The following is a 19,902-nucleotide window of genomic DNA, read 5'->3' on the forward strand; positions in this document are numbered from 1 at the left end:
GTGTGAGATGGTACCGCATTGTTGTTTTGATTTGCATCTCTCGGATGATTAGTGACTTTGAGCATGTTTTCATATGTCTCTTGGCCTTGCCTCTGTCTTCTTTCGAAAAGTATCTATTTAGGTCCATTGCCCATTTTTTTATTGGGTTGTTTATCTTCCTTTTGTTAAGTTGTATGAGTTCCCTGTAAATGTTGGAGATTAAACCCTTATTGGTGATAACAATGGCAAATATGTTCTCCCATGAAGTGGGCTTTCTTGTTGTTTTGTTAATGGTTTCTTTTGCTGTGCAAAAGCTTTTTATTTTGATGTAGTCCCATTTGTTTATTTTCTATTTAGTTTCCATTGCCCTAGGAGCAGTATCAGTGAAGAAATTGCTTCGGCATATGTCTGAGATTTTGCTGCCTGTGGATTCCTCTAGTATTTTTTTGGTTTCCTGTCTTATGTTTAAGTCCTTTAACCATTTTGAGTTTATTTTTGTGTATGGTGTAAGTTGGTGGTCTAGTTTCATGTTTTTTGCATGTATCTGTCCAATTTTCCCAACACCATTTATTGAAGAGACTGTCTTGACTCCATTGTATGTTCATGCCTCCTTTGTCGAATATTAATTGGGCAAAGTGGTTTGGGTTGATTTCTGGGTTCTCTATTCTATTCCATTGATCTATATGTCTGTTCTTGTGCCAGTAACAGGCGGTTTTGTGTACAGTGGCTTTGTAATACAGCTTGATATCTGGTATTGAGATCCCACCTACTTTGTTCTTCTTTCTCAGGATTGCTGCCCTATTTGGGGTCTTTTTTTATTCCAGATGAATTTTTGGAAAGTTCTTTCTAGGTCTGTGAAATATGCCATTGGTATTTTAATGGGGAGTGCACTGAATCTATAGATTGCTTTGGGTAGTATGGACATTTTGATGATGTTGATTCTACCAATCCATGAACACGGTATGTTCTTCCATCTGTTTATGTCTTCCTCTATCCTTTTTTCAGTGTCCTGTAATTTTCTGCATATAGGTCTTTTACCTCCTTAGTTAAGTTTATTCCTAGGTATCTTAATTTTTTTGGTGCAATGGTAAATGGGATTGCTTTTTAAGTCTCTCTTTCTGTAAGTTCATTATTGGTGTATAGAAATGCCATAGATTTCTTGGCATCAATTTTGTATCCTGCTACATTGCCGAATTCATTTATTAAGTCTAATAATTTTTTGATGGAGTCTTTAGGGTTTTCTATGTACAATATCATGTCATCTGTGAATAAGGATAATTTTACTTCTTTTCAAATTTGGATGCCTTTTATTTCTTCTTCTTGTCTGATCGCAATGGCTAGTACTTCCAGTACTGTGTCGAACAGGAGTGGTGAGAGTGGGCATCCCTGTCTTGTGCCTGTTCTTAGGGGAAATGGTTTTAGTTTTTGCCCATTGAGTATGATGTTGGCTGTGGGTTTGTCATATATGGCTTTTATTATGTTGAGGTATGATCCTTCTATTACCATCTTGCTGAGAGTTTTTTCAAGAAAGGGTGTTGGATTTTGTCAAATGCTTTTTCTGGGTCAATTGATATGACTGTGATTTTTATCTCTCAATTTGTTTATTTGATGTATCACGTTTATTGATTTGTGGATATTGTACCATCCTTGCATCCCCAGGATAAACCCTACTTGGTCATGGTGTATGATCTTTCTGATGTACTGCTGGATCCGATTTGCTAGAATTTTGTTGAGGATTTTGACATCTATGTTCATGAGGGATATTGGCCTGTAATTCTCTTTCATTGTGTTGCCCATCTTTACAGTGGTCTTTAAACTGCTGAGGGCAAATTCTTTCAGCTCATTCCACTGCTTCTGTCCCTCAAGCTCAGTTCTCAGGTGTGATTGGAGTAGTTGGCCACCTCTCTGGTAGTATTTGAAAGAAGTGGAAAATATATGGACATCTGAACATCTCCTAAGTAGGTCTCTGGGGTTTGCATGCTATAATTTTCACTTTTATTGATTTTTAGAGAGAGAGGAAGGGAGAAGGAAAGAGACTGAGAGAAACATCAATGCAAGAGAGAAACACATCTTGTAAGCACACATCTTACAAGGGTTGCCTCTTGTAAGCACACAGATTGGGGTTCAAACCTGCAACCTGGGTATATGCCCTGACCAGGAATCAAACCCACCACCACACAACCTTCTGGTGTGCGGGATGACACTCCAACCAACTGAGTCACACTGGCCAGGGCTATAAGCTTCACTTTTAGAGACTCTTTTTCCATTAAAATAGTTTTCTACATGTTCCATAGCAATAGTTCCAAGGAGAATGTATTAACCAACCATGAACATTTAATAATATATAAATCAGATGCACTAATGTATCAACTACTCTTTAAGAGACATTCAGCAACAAAAGAAACTAAATTATTCAGAACTAATTTGCTCCTCAAATATCACCTCTTCACCTCTAATTTATTGTTCTTAGTGACAGTAATGCTGCCTTCTCTTTTCATCTCTGTTCCTTCTAGACTATAATTTGCAGGGTGTTTTTTTTTCAAATTAATGTATTATTGTGTGTTTTCATATACTGAGCTCTCTGATAGAGCAAGTGAGACACTGAAGAACACCCCTCACAGTACTCATGAAAATAACATGTCCCCTCCCCAGCAGGAGACACAATGACGTGGACTTCCTTTCCTCAAGTTGACACCACCAGACATGACCGCCCCCCAAAACACCTTTGTATTTTATCGGAACCATTTCTAATTCTCACAATGAGCTTTTCTGCTGAGACTGTGGTGTCTTTTGACTCCATAGCCAGTCCAGGGCTTTTGAGCTTCATCTTTGGGATGAAAACTGTCTTGGCAGGAATCTCCAGGTGGTTGGGTGTATGCATTTTCACGGTGATATTTAAACTTCTACTGAAAACAATTACATGCACCTGGTCGAAGACTAAATAGTAGAGAAGGATAGATGTGTTAGGAATGTTCACAACTGCGAGCAACACAAAGCCAACTACAAGTGGTTTTTCCCCTTTATGAGTTTTGAAATTAGGTAACCACGAGTTTGGACAAAGAACTCCACGCCATCACTGAGTCTCAAATTCATTCCTGATGTTTCATGTTCACTGGGTGGCTGTTTTTAAGAATTAAAAGTGATCTTTTTTGCCTATTCCTAAAAATCCAAGGTACTTTCCGATGAGATATTCCTCCAATGGATTACATAATGTGAAAATTTTAAAATATATCTCTTTCCCTGACAAGGAAAAGCAATGAAATCACCTTGGTGTACAGAAGAGCTTGGGAAACGGATGAAGCATCATGTGCTAGACTTCCCTGAAACTCCTCCAGATGGACAACCCCTGCCTCTCCTGATAAAACATTATCCATCCACAGTCTTAGTGACCAAGAATCATCTTGACTTTACCTTCTTCTCAATTAAACAACAAAAGTGATCTTTTTATTTTATTTTTTAAAATATATTTTTATTTCAGAGAGGAAGGGAGAGGGAGAGAGAGATAAAAACATCAATGATTAGAGAGAATCATTGATGGATCAGCTGCCTCCCACAAGCCCCACACTGTGGATCGAGTCCACAACTTGGGCATGTGCCCTGACCGGGAATCGAACCATGACCTCCTGGTTCATAGGTCGACGCTCAACCACTGAGCCATGCTGGCTGGGCCAAAAGTGATCTTTTTAAAACAAATAAGATCATGCCTTAAGCACAGTGAGTGCCAAATTCCTTTCAGTGCTCTAGCATATCCTGGCCTGGCCCACCTCCCATCTGACCTCATCCCCACTGCTTTCTCTCTGCTCCCCTTTGCTCCAGCCACACCGCCTTCCCACTGGACATACTGCACACGCTCCCACCTCAGGGTCTCTGGCTGTTTCCTCAGTCTGTAAAGTTTTCCCACTAATATCCTGCCTGCTGTCTCCTCACTTCCTTCTGGTTATATTCAAATCTTCTCTCAGAAGAAGCCTGGCCCACAGCCCGTTTAGTATTTGAAGCACTTCCCACCGCTCTGCTCGCTTCCACTTTTATCCGCAGGACGCACCCAACCCCAGCGCTTCCCACCGCTCTGCTCACTTCTACTTCTTTTTAAAAAATATATTTTATTGATTTTTTACAGAGAGGAAGGGAGAGGGATAGAGAGTCAGAAACATCCATGAGAGAGAAACATCCATCAGCTGCCTCCTGCACACCCCCTACTGGGGATGTGCCCGCAACCAAGGTACACGCCCTTGACCGGAATCGAACCTGGGACCTTTCAGTCCGCAGGCTGCTGCTCTATCCACTGAGCCAAACCAGTTAGGGCTGGCTTCTACTTTTATACTCAGGACGCACACACCCAACCCCAGCGCTTCCCACTGTTCTGCTAGCTTCTACTTTTATCCTCAGGATGCACACAGCATCTTCTGCCTTTCAATTTTGTATCATCTGGAACAAAATGTAAGATGATACAAAAGTTTCAAGGCTAAGAGTTTTGTCTCTTTGTTCAGTGTGTTCACTCTGGCACCCAGAAGAGTTCCTACTTTTGAAAAGTGTCAGGATTTGGGGAAATTGAGCTTTGTTTCAGGGTCTCAGACCTCTGTCTGAGACAAGGTGAGAATGGCATAGCAACCAAGATTTGTTGCTAAGAGACAAAATATTTTGTTCTGTATGTGGTTTCCCATTTCCTCCCTTTCTAGATGGGACTTTGTATTGTTTTTTTCTTATTAACACTTCCATTTCTACTGCTGATATTGCGTGTACTCATGGAATGTTTAGATTTACTTTCAGGTAGGAAACATATCCAGACTTAACGATTCCAGTCTCCATCCCAGGAGCCGATTAATCTGGGGCAGAAGGAAAGGAGTGCTGGCTTGGCTGCTGCCCTTTATCTTCCCTTCACCCACCCAACTTCTAACACAACCTGCTCAGAAGAGGAGCTGATCTGAGCAATGTCAGGCTCCTCAGTTTATTTTTTATTTTTATTGTGGCAATGAAAAGTCTAGTTATCATCCATCACCATTCAATTGATCCCCTTTACCTCTTTCGCCCTCCACCCAACCCTCTGCCCCTCTGGTAATTTCTTCCTCTCTGTTTCTATGAATTTGTTTTGTTTGTTATCTTGTTTGTTTTTTATATTCTACAAATAATCAAAATCATACAGTATTTGTCTTTCTCTGACTAATTTCACTTGGCATAACACCCTCAAGATCCACCAAGTTGTCAAAAATGGTAGCATTTTCTTCTTTTTTTATGGCTGAGTTATAAAAAAAAGATAAGATATAACAAGAGATGGTGAGAACATGGAGAAAAGGGAACCCTTGTACATTACTGGTAGGAATGTAAAGTGGTGCAGCCTCTATGGGATACTGTATGGAGTTTCCTCAAAAAATTTAAGAATAGAACTATCATGTGACCCAGCTATCTCACTTTTGGGTAGGTATCCCAAAAATTCAGAAACACTAACTCAAAAAATACATGCATCCCTGTGCTCATTGCAGCATTATTTATGAGAACTAAGATATGAAGACAACTCATAATACCTTTTAAACTTTGAATTGTTGGTGAACAGATTGAAATAAAATGTTACTCAGGTATTTTAGATAATATTAGCTAAATGTAACAAGGAATATAAAGAAAAAAAATGGACTTAAGTAAACATTGGCTTGTGTAGGCAGAAAGAATGTACATAGAATGACTCCAGGTATATGGGACTTCAAAAAGTTAGAAAATCCACAAACAGTAGGAATTAATATTGAAATAGTTTTGAGTGACAAAGATGGTCCCACCCATGCTTGAATTCTTAAGACTGCAGCTACAAAAGCTGAAGACAATGGACTAGGGTAATGGTCGGCAAACCGCAGCTTGCGTGCCACATGCGGCTCTTTGGCCCCCTGGCATGGGCCAAGAAGTTTCAATCGCACTGTACATGCGCACCTGCACGTGGTATTTTGTGGAAGAGCCACACTCAAGGGGCCAGTTTGCTGACCACTGGATTAGGGCAAAGTGACAAAAACTAATTTGGGCTTGATAATTATTTCTAGGGGGAAAAACACACACTTAAATGTGCTTATTGGCAAATCAAATCAATTAAAAATCTACACTAATAAAAGACAAACATGCAAATTGACCATACCTTTGCTACACCTTAAGCCACGTCCACCAGCCAATCAGAGCAACTATATGCAAATTAACCCAACCAAGATGGCAGCTGGCAGCCACGGAGCTGGAGCGAGCAGGAGGCTTGATTGCTCCAGTGATGGAGGAAGCCAAGCTTCCCCGCCTGCCGAGGCCAGCTCTGAGCTCCACTGAAAGTAACAAAGTTTCAATTATAGAAGGTAAACAAACCCCAGATACCTGCTTTCAGCTAGCCATGGCCATGGAGCTGGAGTGAGCAGGAGTGGGTTGTCCCTGGCGATGGAGGAAGCCAAGCTTTCCGCAGGCCTCCGCTAAAGACAACAAAGTTTCAATTATAGAAGGTGAATAAATCCAAGAATAAAAAAAAAGAAAGAAAAAAAGGAGAGGCTAGGAGCTGACGATGCCAGGGGCCTTGGCCAGCCTGAAGACAGCCCTCAGCCCCTCACCCAGACTGGCCAGGCACCCCAGTGGGGACCCCCCACCCTAAAGGGGGTGTGGCCAGCCTGAAAACAGCCATCAGCCCCTCACCCAGGCTGGTCAAACCTCCATGGGGTGAGGGTCCCCACTGGGGTGGACATCCTCCAAGGGGTCCCACACTGCAAGAGGGCATAGGCCAGGCTGAGGGACCCCCCGAGTGCACAAATTTTTGTGCACTGGGCCTCTAGTCCTATATAATAAACAGTTAATATGCAAATAGACTGAATGACAGAAAAATCGAACAACCAGTCACTATGATGTGTGCTGACCAGCAGGGGGCATGTGTGGAACATGGTGGGCGTTGGTCGCAGCAGGATGGTGGAGCATGTGAGCAGTGCTGTCAGACTAAGGCGGGGCACTGGTCGCTGTAATTGAGGCAAGCCTCTGGTGGTTACTAAAATTTCTTTGCTCCCACACACCGTGGTCCTGCCTGGCAGTTGCACCGGCTGCCTGTGCCGGAGTCGCCACTTGCACCCACTGACGGCACCAGGTGCTGGCAGTGGGTGCAAGTGACAGCTTCCAGCCCTGATCACCCCTGAGGGCTTCTCCACCTCCCCCTGCTCCTGAGGGGCGATCAGGGCCGACAGCCGCCTCTCACACCTGCTGCTGGCACTGGCCCCAATTGTTCCACGCAGTCAACGGGTGGGAGCAGGACCGGTGCCATCAGCACATAGGAGTGGTGGCAGTGGAGGCAGGGCTGCAGGCAGACAGAGGACCACAGTGGAAGGGGCTGGGCAGGGGCATGGAGGATGGGCCGAGACCCTCCCCTGTGCCCACTGCAGCCTTTCAGCCAACAATTCCTTTCAAGGTGCATGAATTCGTGCACTGGGCCCCCAGTATACACATGAAAAGCCTACTCAGCAACTGAATAAATGAGACCAATTTAAAAAAGGCTTTAACCATTCCAGTTCTAAAATAACTTTACACTGTCAATGTGCAGCAGTAGGAAGTAGGCCACAAAAGGCACACAGCTCATAAGCAGGATGAAATCCCCAAAACCAAAGAAGCTTACAAAAGGTGGATCTGCGGGTCAGTGGACACGAGATCTTCTGGGTAAACAGTGGCATGGGACCTCATTTTTCCGGGGAGCAGAAATAGAGCAGTTAATGAACTGGGCCTCCATCAAGGTAGGGAAGCTTCCAAAGACTCCCTGCAGGGCTTCTGAATTCCTATGTCCTGAGACCACTGTGTGTGTCCATTGCTTCCCTTTGATCGTGAGCTTCCATTGCTGCATTTGCTCTTATTGGGTATATGGGAGGACCGGGACGGGGCATTCTCTCATTTTCATTTTATACATCGCCATTACATGGGTCATATCTGGACCTGAGCAAAGGACAGTGCATTGTGTGGAAACCATATTGGTTCTGTGTCTCCGGACAATGCTGAGTAATACAGATTTCATCCCTAAGCTGATACTATAGCTTATTTTAAGAGACCAGCTCTTCATATATACAGGCAAACGGATTCTGATTAATATGATATATAAATGGACCCCATTACCAACTGTCCATTGTTGAACTTCTTATACTAGACAATTTAGTCCCTTAGGTTGAGGCAATGTTCTGTGGAATTTCATACTCATGCATAAGATACTCTGTGAGAACCTTGGATAGTAAGTGGTGTTACCCTCAAAAGCTGCAGATTTTGTAATTATTCCATATGTGGAACATGTATCAATTACAGAAAGGAACAATGCTGTTGTATGTATCAAAAATATTTTTATCATTAAGAAAATAAATGCTTAGCCCTAGCTGGTTTGGCTCAGTGTATAGAGCATTGGCCAGCGGACCAAATGGTCCCAGGTTCAATTCTGGTCAAAGGCATGTACCACAGCTGCAGGCTCCTCCCTGGCATGGGCCCTAGTCAGGACATGTGCAGAAGGCAACCAATAGATGTGACTCTCTCACATCAACGTTTCTGTCTTTCTCTCTCTCTTCTATTCTCTCCAAAAATCAATGGAAAAATATCCTTAGGTGAGGGGGAAAAAAAGGCAAGAAAGAAAATAAATGCTTAAAATAATGAGATAGATTAAATGTTACCAATGATTCCTTCTTTTGCCCACATGACCACTTCTTCAATTAAAATCAACTGACAGAACTTGACCATGAACACTAAAATTCATGCTCAGACTAATGAAAACAATAAAACACCTCCCTGGTTAATTAATTGATGCATGAAATTATCATAACTCCTTTAACAAGGAATTTTAAGCTTCTTAACACATAAAACAAAGAAAAGATGTGTTACGTATTAAACTGTATTAAGAATTTTAAAAGGCCACCATCACACAGGCATATTTTAAGCTATACATTTTTATGTACATGCTATGAAATAAATTTTTAATGCATTTTCCTAAAGAAAATTATTCATAAAATGTTCCTCTCATCAAAGTCAACGTTAAAAAAATTCAAAGAGCAAAAAGACGGGGAGAAAGTACTTTCAATGCAGTTTCTGAATATTTCAAGAAAAGAATCATCCTACTCTCCAATTAGAACAAGACTCAATGTTATGAACAGGAAATTCCCAGAAAGGGGGAAATGCAGTGCAGATTGGGAACACATGACAAAAGTCTGACAAGCCTAGAAATGTTTAGGAAGCTGAGCAATCAACACTGTGACTGAACTGTCGTGGAAACAAAACCTGGTAGAGCAATTCTGGAGAGAAATCTGGCAGTAAAAGAAATTGTGGATACACCCCCTATGATGCAACTCTCCTATTCTAGGACATAAAACTCAGAAAAGCTATCAGAGACTTCTAGAGAGATAGATATATACTTATTTATCAGAACAGCATTCACCACAAAAGGATCAGTAGACAATTGAAACGACTATTAGTATTAATTTGGTGGGCTATTGCAACACAGGGCCACAAACTGAGTGACTTCATTAACAGATATTTATTGACTCATAGTTCTAGAGGCCAGAAATCCAACATCAAGGTGTCAGCAGGGTTGGTTCCTTCTGAGGCCTGAGGGACAGCCTGGCCCATGCCTCCCTGCTCACATCCGTGGCTGCAGGTCAGCAGTGGCATCCCTTGTCTTCATAGAAGCATCCCTCCAGTCTCCTTCTTCATCTTTACCTGGCGTTCTCCCTGTTGTGTATCTGTCTCTGTGTACAGATGTCCCCTTTTTATAACAGTATCAGCTGTATCTGATTACAGCCCATCCCAATGACCTCATCTAGCCTTGGTTAAATGTGAAACAACTCTAATTCTTAACGAAGTCATATTCTGAAGTCCTGGTGGTTAGGACTTCAACATGTCTTCCTTTTGTGAGTCAGGGGGAACAATGTAACTCATAATACTACCACAAGTGACACAGTGACGAAAACAAAGAGCATGCTTCAACTGAGGGCTAATGTGGATTAAAAATGTAATATTGAGGTTTAAATCCTAAAAATTATCAGTAGCTCAATACCACTTAGTTTAAAGAAATATACAAACACTATGTTACACATTATGTAAGTATGTATTTTATAACAATGTACACCATGGCCAATGTACACTCAAAACACTAGAAAAGTTCATAAGGAGTAGGAAGAAATGTGTGACCAGAGTAAGTGTAAACGGGATAATAAAATGCAATAAAATAATTAAACTAGATGAAAAATAAGAACTGCAATACAGGGAATTGATCATAACTGTGTATAATACACTAGCATATTGTATAACACTATCTAAATATTTAAATTCTATTATAGATAGAATTATTAATTTAACTCTGTGCTCCTGAATTCTGAAGAAAAACCAAATAAATGTAAAAATGAAGAGATTCATGTAAGCATTTTTGTTTCTTTTTTTATTTTTAATTTTTATTGAATTTATTGGGGTGACATTAATAAAATTATACAGGTTTCAGGTGTACAATTCTGTGTCATCTGTATATTGTATTGTGTGTTCATGGCCCCAAGTTAAGTTTCCTTCCATTATCATTTATCTCCCCTTTACCCTCTTCTACTTCTCCCCAACTCCTTTTCCCTCTGGTAGTCACCATACTGTTGTCTGTGTCTATGAGGCTTTTTTTTTCCTTTGCTTAATCTCTTCACATTTTTCATCCAGCCCACAAACTCCCTCCCCTCTGACAGTTGTCAGCCTGTTCTCTGTATCAATGAGTTTCTCTCTGTTTAGTTTATTTTGTTCCTTAGATTCCACATATAAGTGAAATCATATGATACTTGTCTTCCTCCACCTGGCTTATTTCACTTAGCACAGTACTCTCCAGGTCCATCAGAAGGTAAGATTTTCTTTTTTATTGCTGAGTAGTATTCCATTGTGTAAATTTACTATAGTTTTGTTTGTTTGTTTTTGGTCATTTTTTGGTTTTGTTTTGTTTTCATCTATCTTTTCTTGAAAAATTCAAAACCCCACACACTGGTACTTTCTTTTGTGTCAGTAGAAATGTGGTTCTGAGTGGCAGCTGTGCCTTTGAGAGGGACTTGTGCTCTTGCTGTAGAATTCAGTGGGGCTTCACTCAGCTCAGGTATCAGCTTGACCTATGTGAGCATTTCAGCTTGTGATTTCATTTCATTTCACAGGACAGGTGGTGCTATACAGATCGATAAAAAGTTTGATCTTGACCAGAGTATACAGTAGTCAAGTTACTCTTGTGCATTTGGGTTCAGTAATTTTTTTTAAATTTACTATCCAAGCACTTTGCCTATCATATTATTATTCTCCATAATATTTCCTCCCATTCAGAGTTCATAAGAGAATATCTCTTTTGGCCTTTAATATTGCTTATTTCATTTGCAAACATTTTTTTTTTACTACTCTGTGTTATACACTTGAAGAGTGGCTACCATAACTATAGTTATTGAGAATATCTTCATTTTATAATATAGTAATTTTGCTTATTTGACATCATGCATTTTTTCCTGATCAATAAAACTCAACCCTCCTTGCCTGCATGTCTTTTCAAATTGTGTAATTCCATAGTCAGATAGAAACAATTCCTACATAATTTTACTAAGCATTGTTGGATTTCTCTCCAGAAGGTCTGTCCCAGTTAAACTTCTATGCAGAGTACATAGTGTCTATTTTCCTACATCTCTTCTTCTGATCCATCCTTCCTAAGTTATTACTCTTTAAAGTATGTCAAATTATCTACCCATTCCCAATAATTATTGTAAGTAAATGCAGCACACACACACACATGCACACATGCAGAGACATGCATTTGGAATCCGTAACATGCTTTCTTCTCAGACCACATTTCATATTGTAACGCTGTTGAACTTGACTTACTGGAAATGCTCATAAGAGACCCAGGGATTGTTACATAAATGTTATTTCATTATTTCATTTCACAATCTCTTTCAATTTTGGGAAAACCAGAAAAGAAGCCTTATTACTTTGGGAGTAATTTAAACAAAATTGCCTATCTTCTAGAGATACTTGATGAATCATAGAGGTGATATAATTTGAAATCTCAGCAAAGTAAGACTGCATACTTTTATATTTAGAAATAAATGAATCACTAGGAAAAGGAGGAATAATATCATATTAGAATTAAAAAAACAATGGAACTAAAGATTTCTCCTCTTGTCCAGTGAGGACAAAATTCAAATTATATCCTTTGCAAATTGTATATAGATTACATTTACTTTAGAAATAGAATTGTATAGGAAATACTTAGAATTAACTTTATAGAGTTATTACAAGGAAGCATGAATACATGAATGTAGAGCATAGTTATTCTCTTCTAGTTGCTACTGACAATTTTTTTAAAGATAGAGCTTCTGTAAGAAATGGTTAGAAGGCAAAACTAGTTTGCTTACAAATTTTTCTGGAAGTAACTAAGCCATGTTATTTGCGTTGGTGGGCAGAAGGCTAAGATGCATGATGAAGGAGGGCTTTGGTGTGTGCTTGTGTGTTTGGACTTGGCCTTTGTGCCTTTGTGCCTTTGCTATCGCCATGAGACTGGCAGTCCAGGGAGCTGCAGCCCTTCAGTTTGGGTCTCAGAACAAAATGTTGAGCAGGTCTGTGATGGCCAAGCCTGAGGCTCGAAGCAGATCCACCCTGCCAAGGCCCCGCTCCTGAGACCAGCCACCTCCCAGCTGACTCCCAGATTTGTGAGTGGCCCTAGTTAAAATCATGGAATCTTGGCCAAGAAAAAAAAGTAGATAGCATAAAATTCTCCTCTAAATCTGTTCTTCATCCTAATCCTGCTCCATTTCCCCAGGAAACGTATGGGAAGCAAAGAATGGAAGATTGGGGACAGATGGGTTTGAGGGAGAAATATTTGAGAAACCTTTAAAAACTACCAGACTCTAAGGATTTACGCATGGAGGGGCAAAAGTAGGTTTACAGTTGTGAGTACGTGAAACACAGTTTATTCTTGTTTTCTTACTTATTAATCATTGTATGATTTTCCATATGAACACCTGTAAACCTACTGTTGCCTCAACTTAAACAACTGGAGGTGAGCAAACCAAAGGGAAAGTTCCATTAACTTGTTCAAAGCCACAGAATGGAATGCATTGTGAGTTCATAGATGGGGAAGAAACACCTTTACTTTGGACTTAACATTGAAATGACTGCAAACCCTTTCAAGGTGAAACAAGTTGCAGAGAGTTGGAAAAATGTGTTTAGAACACATAAACGAGAAGGGATGGGTACATTTAGATCTAGGAGTCAATGTAGAGTGATCCTTGAACTCATCCAAAGCCCTTGGCCAGAAGAAGATGGAGACATTTGTGACGCCAGCATTCAAAGAAGTCCTACAGCAACAGACACTGACAAGAGCTGAGCAGAGAGAAAGGGCCTGGAATTTACACATCAGAGTGAAGGTCAGGAGCAGGGGACGCATCAGGAACACGCAGGGGAAACAGAGGCCACAGGACACAGTGGGCAGAGGCTGTGGAGATGTGAGCAACCCGCTTTAGTTCCGGAGAACAAAGTACTGCTATAGGAATCTTTCTAAAGAGAGATGAATGCAACTTTCATCCACGCTATTCATCTTCAGTGCTGAGCCTCAGAGTTACTGGTCAAAAGAAACTTGTCAAAAGAAAGGGAGGGAGGGACCCACAGCCCAACCCTGAATAAGGGACCGGATCTTTGCACTTAAATTCTTAAAAACCAATGTTTTTTGAAAAGGTATTTACAAATGAGAAAAGCATGCTGCATCAGATTGTGTTGACCCATCAGAAAATGAAGAACTTCTGAATTAAGCTTTAAATCTTTTTAAATGTAATTGTAACAGTAATAGTTGAAACAAAACCATTTCTTCTTGATTGCCTTTGAAACATGTTAGAGTAAAATGATTCTGTTATATATGATCTTCTCTGTCAGGAACCCATAAATTCCATAATTTCTTTTTGTAGAAGTCCAAAAGACAAACTACTAAATACAATTATAAAACTTATTTCAAGAATGGCAATTTTATTTAATGTAACTACTAACAACTTACCCTTTTGAATACACGGGGCTCAACTAAGATTATGTTGTTTCATACACTATTTAATACAAGAACTTTATTTCCATGGAATTTGCTCTTTGAAGCATTTTATGATGGAAAACATTTAATCATCTCAAAGCAATGACTTAGTCTCCTGGACTGTGAATTATATGAATATTTATGATTTATAAATCACATTTCCTTCAAGCCCTCACATTTTAAAATTAAAAACTAGGATTGAATAGAAAATCATACATGGAAAGTTCTAGAAAAAATTAAAGGAATCGCCTTGGAGGTACCAACAAAGTAAAAGAAAAAAGTGCGTATATCCTCGAGACCAGGGAGCAGTCTTATGTAGAGTTCCCAGATGGAATCACAGAGCAGTGGAGTTTTCAGCCCTCTGCTTACCACTGTGGGTGTTTTCTCCTTGGGGATATTGTTTCTGTTTTTCCTTCTTGTCTCAAGTATCTCACTTCTCCCATCATAGCCTGCTCACTGGACACCGAATTTCAGGAAACCATCGACAAGTTGCTGTTTCCTCTTGTCTTCAGTGATGTGCCTAGACTATTTCACAGAATGGGTAGCTGGACAGGATGCAGGGCAGAAATGATTTCTGACAATGAGAGATCGCTTGTCCTGACTGAAAGCCAGTAACCAGAATTGCCAGACATGGATCTGCATTAGCTTCATCTGTTCATCAGCCTTGAGAAAGTGGGTTCAGACTAACCCTCTACCCAAGGAAAGCTGTTCAGACTAACCCTCTACCCAAGGAATACTCTTTCAAGGTATCTTCATCCTCTCTGTGAACCTCTTTTGTATTTTTACTAAAATTTTTTAAAATATGTATTTTTATTGATTTTAGAGAGAGAGGAAGGGTGAGGAAGATAGAAACATGGATGAGAGAGAAACATCGATTTCCTGGTGCATGGGTCAATGATTAACCACTGAGCACACCAGCCGGGCTGAACCTCTCCTTTTCTGTAATGTTTTATTTAAATAGAGTTTGTATGCAAAATTATTTAATTCAGGTGTACAATATTATATTAGTTTCAGGTATTTACTGTAGTACTTTTGTATAATACATTTTTATAATTGACATTTTTATACCTTACAATGGGATGACCACATTAAGTCTAGTAATCATCTGTCAATAATATCACAATATTATTGACTATATTTCCCTTCATCTTTATCACTCATCCCCAGCCACTCCCTTCTGACAACCATCAGTTACTGTTCAAAAAAGATGAATAGTTGGATTTGTAAATCAGTGGAAGAGAAGGGAATGTGTATTATATGAAAGGATTTGGAGATTTGAGCTCAATACAAAGTTAGTAGTTGTTTTAAATGACAAAAATGGAATAATGGGGAAGAAGTAAGCCAAATGAATATCTCAACATTTTCCATCAGGGTAAGGAATTTTGGGCAGATGTGAATGTCTAGAGAAAGTGCAGATGTGAAGGGCAGGCCACACAGCTTTACTAACCTACCGTCCCTTTACATTGTCTCTCCCGCTGTCCTTGCTAAAGTCGCATCAGCATTTCCTCAGAGACCTCCTGGGAGCTGGTGGGTGTTCAGATTTAACGAATTGGCTTTAGCAAAAATAGCTGAACTTCATTACTCCTAGTGGGTTTTTTTTTAAAGATTTTCTGTGAAGATAGTTTTGCATTACTATTTAAATAATAATAATAATAATAATAATAATAATAATAAATTGAGAGCCTTTCCCTTATGTCCATTCTTTTATCTTTTCCATTTATATGATTACCTTATTTTATAGCATTTTTAGAATTTTTAACAGATAAAAAAGAATATTTTGTTGTATTTCCTTTTAAGTTCCACTTATTTAGAATTCCACTTCTTTGTGGTTTGCATTTATATATTATTTACTATCCTCCATTGACCACCTACTGATTCTCTCACACATCATTTTGATAATTATAATTTAAAACTAAGCTACCTTTCAAAGAAAAGAAGCACTATTGCATATCTATATTTTGATTAGTGTAACTGAATAGATTTTTAAAAAATATATGTGTAAATATATACACGCAAAGATTGCATATATGTATATGAATACACACACATTCCATTGCTGATTTGTCTTATATCTTAATCATGAGATTTCAAATCATAAAATTAATTTTAATGTGGACATGTTATAAGTGTTTAATTAATAGATTTAAAACTCTGGCATCTAAGTGTCAGACCTACATTTGTTAGGCTTACTTATTTGCTGTCCAAATTACTGACATATCTACACCAGGAGTCATCAGTTGGAGTCTACTGGCAATAGTGACTCTTGGACATGCTTTATGTTGCTATATAGTTGAGCCTAGTCCAGTGTTTTAGATAGAAATGAACTATGAAGGTGACCATACCAGCACCTTAATTTTGATTATTATAGATCAGTGATGGCGAACCTTTTGAGCTCGGCGTGTCAGCATTTTGAAAAACCCTAACTTAACTCTGGTGCCGTGTCACATATAGAAATTTTTTGATATTTGCAACCATAGTAAAACAGACTTATATTTTTGATATTTATTTTATATATTTAAATGCCATTTAACAAAGAAAAATCAACCAAAAAATGAGTTCGCGTGTCACCTCTGACACGCATGTCATAGGTTCACCATCACTGTTATAGATCCACTAGTTTTTATGTTTATTGTATTTTGTCTACCAGCTTTCTGAAAACTTCTCCAAAGCCATTAATAACAATAATTTATTAATAAAATGACAAAAAACAAATTTAAAAATAAAAAATAAACACAAGAACCCCACTAGAAGAGGAAGGGTAGACTCCAAAAGCTATGGAAGAGATTCCAGGAGTCAGTGGGGGAAATGTTTCTGGATATTTCTCCACAGTCTTCCTAGGGCTCCACAAATCATTATGTGCAGGGGAGCACCTGTGCCCCCATTCCAAGTAAAGTGGGCTTCATTCATTCTTTCCATCAAGAAAGAATTATCTGACCCAGCCAGTGTGTCCAAGTGGTTGAGCGTTGACCCAGGAACCAAGAGGTCACGGGTTGATTCCCTGTCAGGCACGTGCCCCGGTAGCAGGTTGCAGGCATGATCCCCAGTAGGCGGTGTGCTGGAGGCAGGCAATTGATGATATTTCTCTCTCATTAATGTTTCTATCGCTCTATCCCTTTCTCTTCCTCTCTCTAAAAATCAATTTTGAAAAGATTTTTTTAAAAGGATGAAAAAATAGAAGAAAAAAAAACCAAACACGAACTTTGAGTCTGACCATTCTGGGCTGTCATCGCCTGAGAGTTCAAATTTCTTGGTCTCGATTAATTTACCACTTTCTTATCTAAAGTGTACTGTTGCTGCTTCCCTCGTTGTCTTGTTCCCTGCAGAGCACTGTGGATTTCATAATGTATTTTGCTTTCAGAGAAATAATATTTTCAGGTTTAAAATAATTACTTGGTAAGAAAGAACTTAATGCTGTTCCATTAAACGATAAATGCATTTGGCTCAGAAAACTTAGTTTTCTTTTTTCTTATTTTCCTTCTCTACAAAACTCTGATTATGATTAGGCAATGTGTTTCTTCCCAACCAACTTATTTTTCTCTCTTGCTGTAATGAAACCCAATGACTAAGAGATAAAAGCAAAACAAAAACAACAAAATCATTAAATAAAAAAGAAACAGGGCAAACATAGAATTTGCTTAGCAAAAATCTAGAGGTATCAAAACGGGGATGTTCTCTCCCTGGATGTATTTAGATTGGTATTAGCATTTGAACAATTATCAAGTTAAAAATGTATTTTGCATTACTACATTTCTATTTATATAGCCAAGAAATATGACTATAGTAAAAAAGCATATTTTAGAACTGCAGATATTTACAATAAAATAGTTAAACTAAAATTAATGAAGAATGAAAATTACTTGAATGTTAAACCTGCTCTGTCTAAAATGATTAAAAAGTCAAATGCTTTTTAACTCGAAGTCAAATGCAAATTAACTAAACTTACTGTGGTAATCATTTCACAATGTATACATATACCCAATCATGTTGTACATCTAAAACATAATATTGACACTATATATCAATTATATTTCAATTAAAAAAAGACACATGCATTTTAAAAATTATGAAATGGAGTTACAGAAGTTCTTTTATGAAATTATTAGAGGTCTGGTGCACGAAATTTGTGCACGGGGGTTAGGGTCCTTCAGCCCAGCCTGCAAGCATTCCGAGATAGAGAGAGAATTTTCAGAGTATAAATTTAGGGAAAATATTTTATAACACTAAAGCATAAATAGTAAAGTGAAAAAGCAGGGGTTTATATGGAACTTGCCCAAATACTTGGTTTGATATGTTGTAACTACACAATAATTGGGCAACATATTAGTACTGGCTTCTAATTCTTACACAGATTCTTATGTTGAATGGTAAGTTTTCTGAAAGTCAGTTTATTCAAATGTAATATAGGAAATTATTTGGCCCTTCCCAAGAACTATTAAGAAAATCTAATGACATGAGATTGGTAAACTTTTTAAAAGCACTATTTTCAAATGTGTGGTCTTACATCATTTGTATTGTAATCATCTTAAACTATACATTTTCAACCAGAATAAAAAAAGGTGTCTTTTGATGAGCTTCCCCTATCCTGCTCTTGTTAACCTATTACATTTTCATAAGCTCTTTTCTTTTTTTTCATAAGAATATGAAGTAAAAAATCCAGATGGCTTATTTTACTTAAATTTACCCAATATTTGAAAGACATTCAATATTGAGGTAGGATCAAGGGAGTTTCTAATGTTAGCGCATTATTGGTGTTTTTCTCAATCTTACCTATTCTAAAAAGAGTAACAAGACCCATCCATCAGATTGTAAATGTTGCCTTGGGTGACATTCATTGGACATTACAGATCAAGGACCACAGCTTATAGCCTTCTTCGGTATGTCAAGCAGCATCCACAAGAAAAAGGCAGCCTGCATTAAGCCTGTGCACACTGCTTCACTACATAAAAGAGAGAGGTAAGGCTCTGGCTTATCATCACAGGGAAAATGCCTCTATTGCCCTTGGAACAATTCCATTTGAGCCCCATGTAACTACTTAATATCAAAGACTAAATGTTGGGTGAAGATACCTCGCAACTACAGAACCTCTGATTCTTAGCCCACAAAAGACCTGTCACCTTTTCCTGCCAGTGCGCCAATGATGGTTAAAGACATGACTCCTGGAAACAGATCTCTTGCGTCTGAATCCTGGCATCTCCCCTATGAGCTGAGCAAACTTGCACAATACACTTAGTTTCTTTGGGCTTTGACTTCTTAATGAATACATACAGTTCTCACACCCTTTATGTAGATCACTTGTGATGTGAGACCAATTGTGATGATCAAATGATTAATACAGAAATCATCTGAAAGTTAATGGAAAAAATTTCAGCATTCTGATGATTACATTGATTATAAAATGTGTTACAAATATACATGCAAAGCCAAGGCATCAGGTAGCCAGCAGAAACACAGAGAACATTTGCATGTTGAAGCAAAGTTGGAAGAATAAATTCTGAAGGAATATGAAAATATCTACAAAGATATTCTAGATAAAGGATGACATAAACAGGTGGAAGAACATACTGTGTTCATGGATTGGTAGAATCAATATCATTAAAATGTCCATACTACCCAAAGCAATCTATAGATTCAATGCACTCCCCATTAAAATACCAATGGCATATTTCACAGACCTAAAACTAATTCTCCAAAAATTCATCTGGAATAAAAAAAGACCCCAAATAGTGGCAGCAATCCTGAGAAACATCAAAGTAGGAGGGATCACCAATACCAGATATCAAGCTATATTACAAAGCCACTGTTCTCAAAACTGCCTGGTACTGGCACAAGAACAGACATATAGATCAATGGAATAGAATAGAGAACCCAGAAATCGACCCAACCATTATTCTCAATTAATA

This window comes from Myotis lucifugus, unplaced genomic scaffold (genome assembly GCF_000147115.1).
Source record: "Myotis lucifugus unplaced genomic scaffold, Myoluc2.0 scaffold_125, whole genome shotgun sequence".
Lineage (NCBI taxonomy): Eukaryota > Metazoa > Chordata > Mammalia > Chiroptera > Vespertilionidae > Myotis > Myotis lucifugus.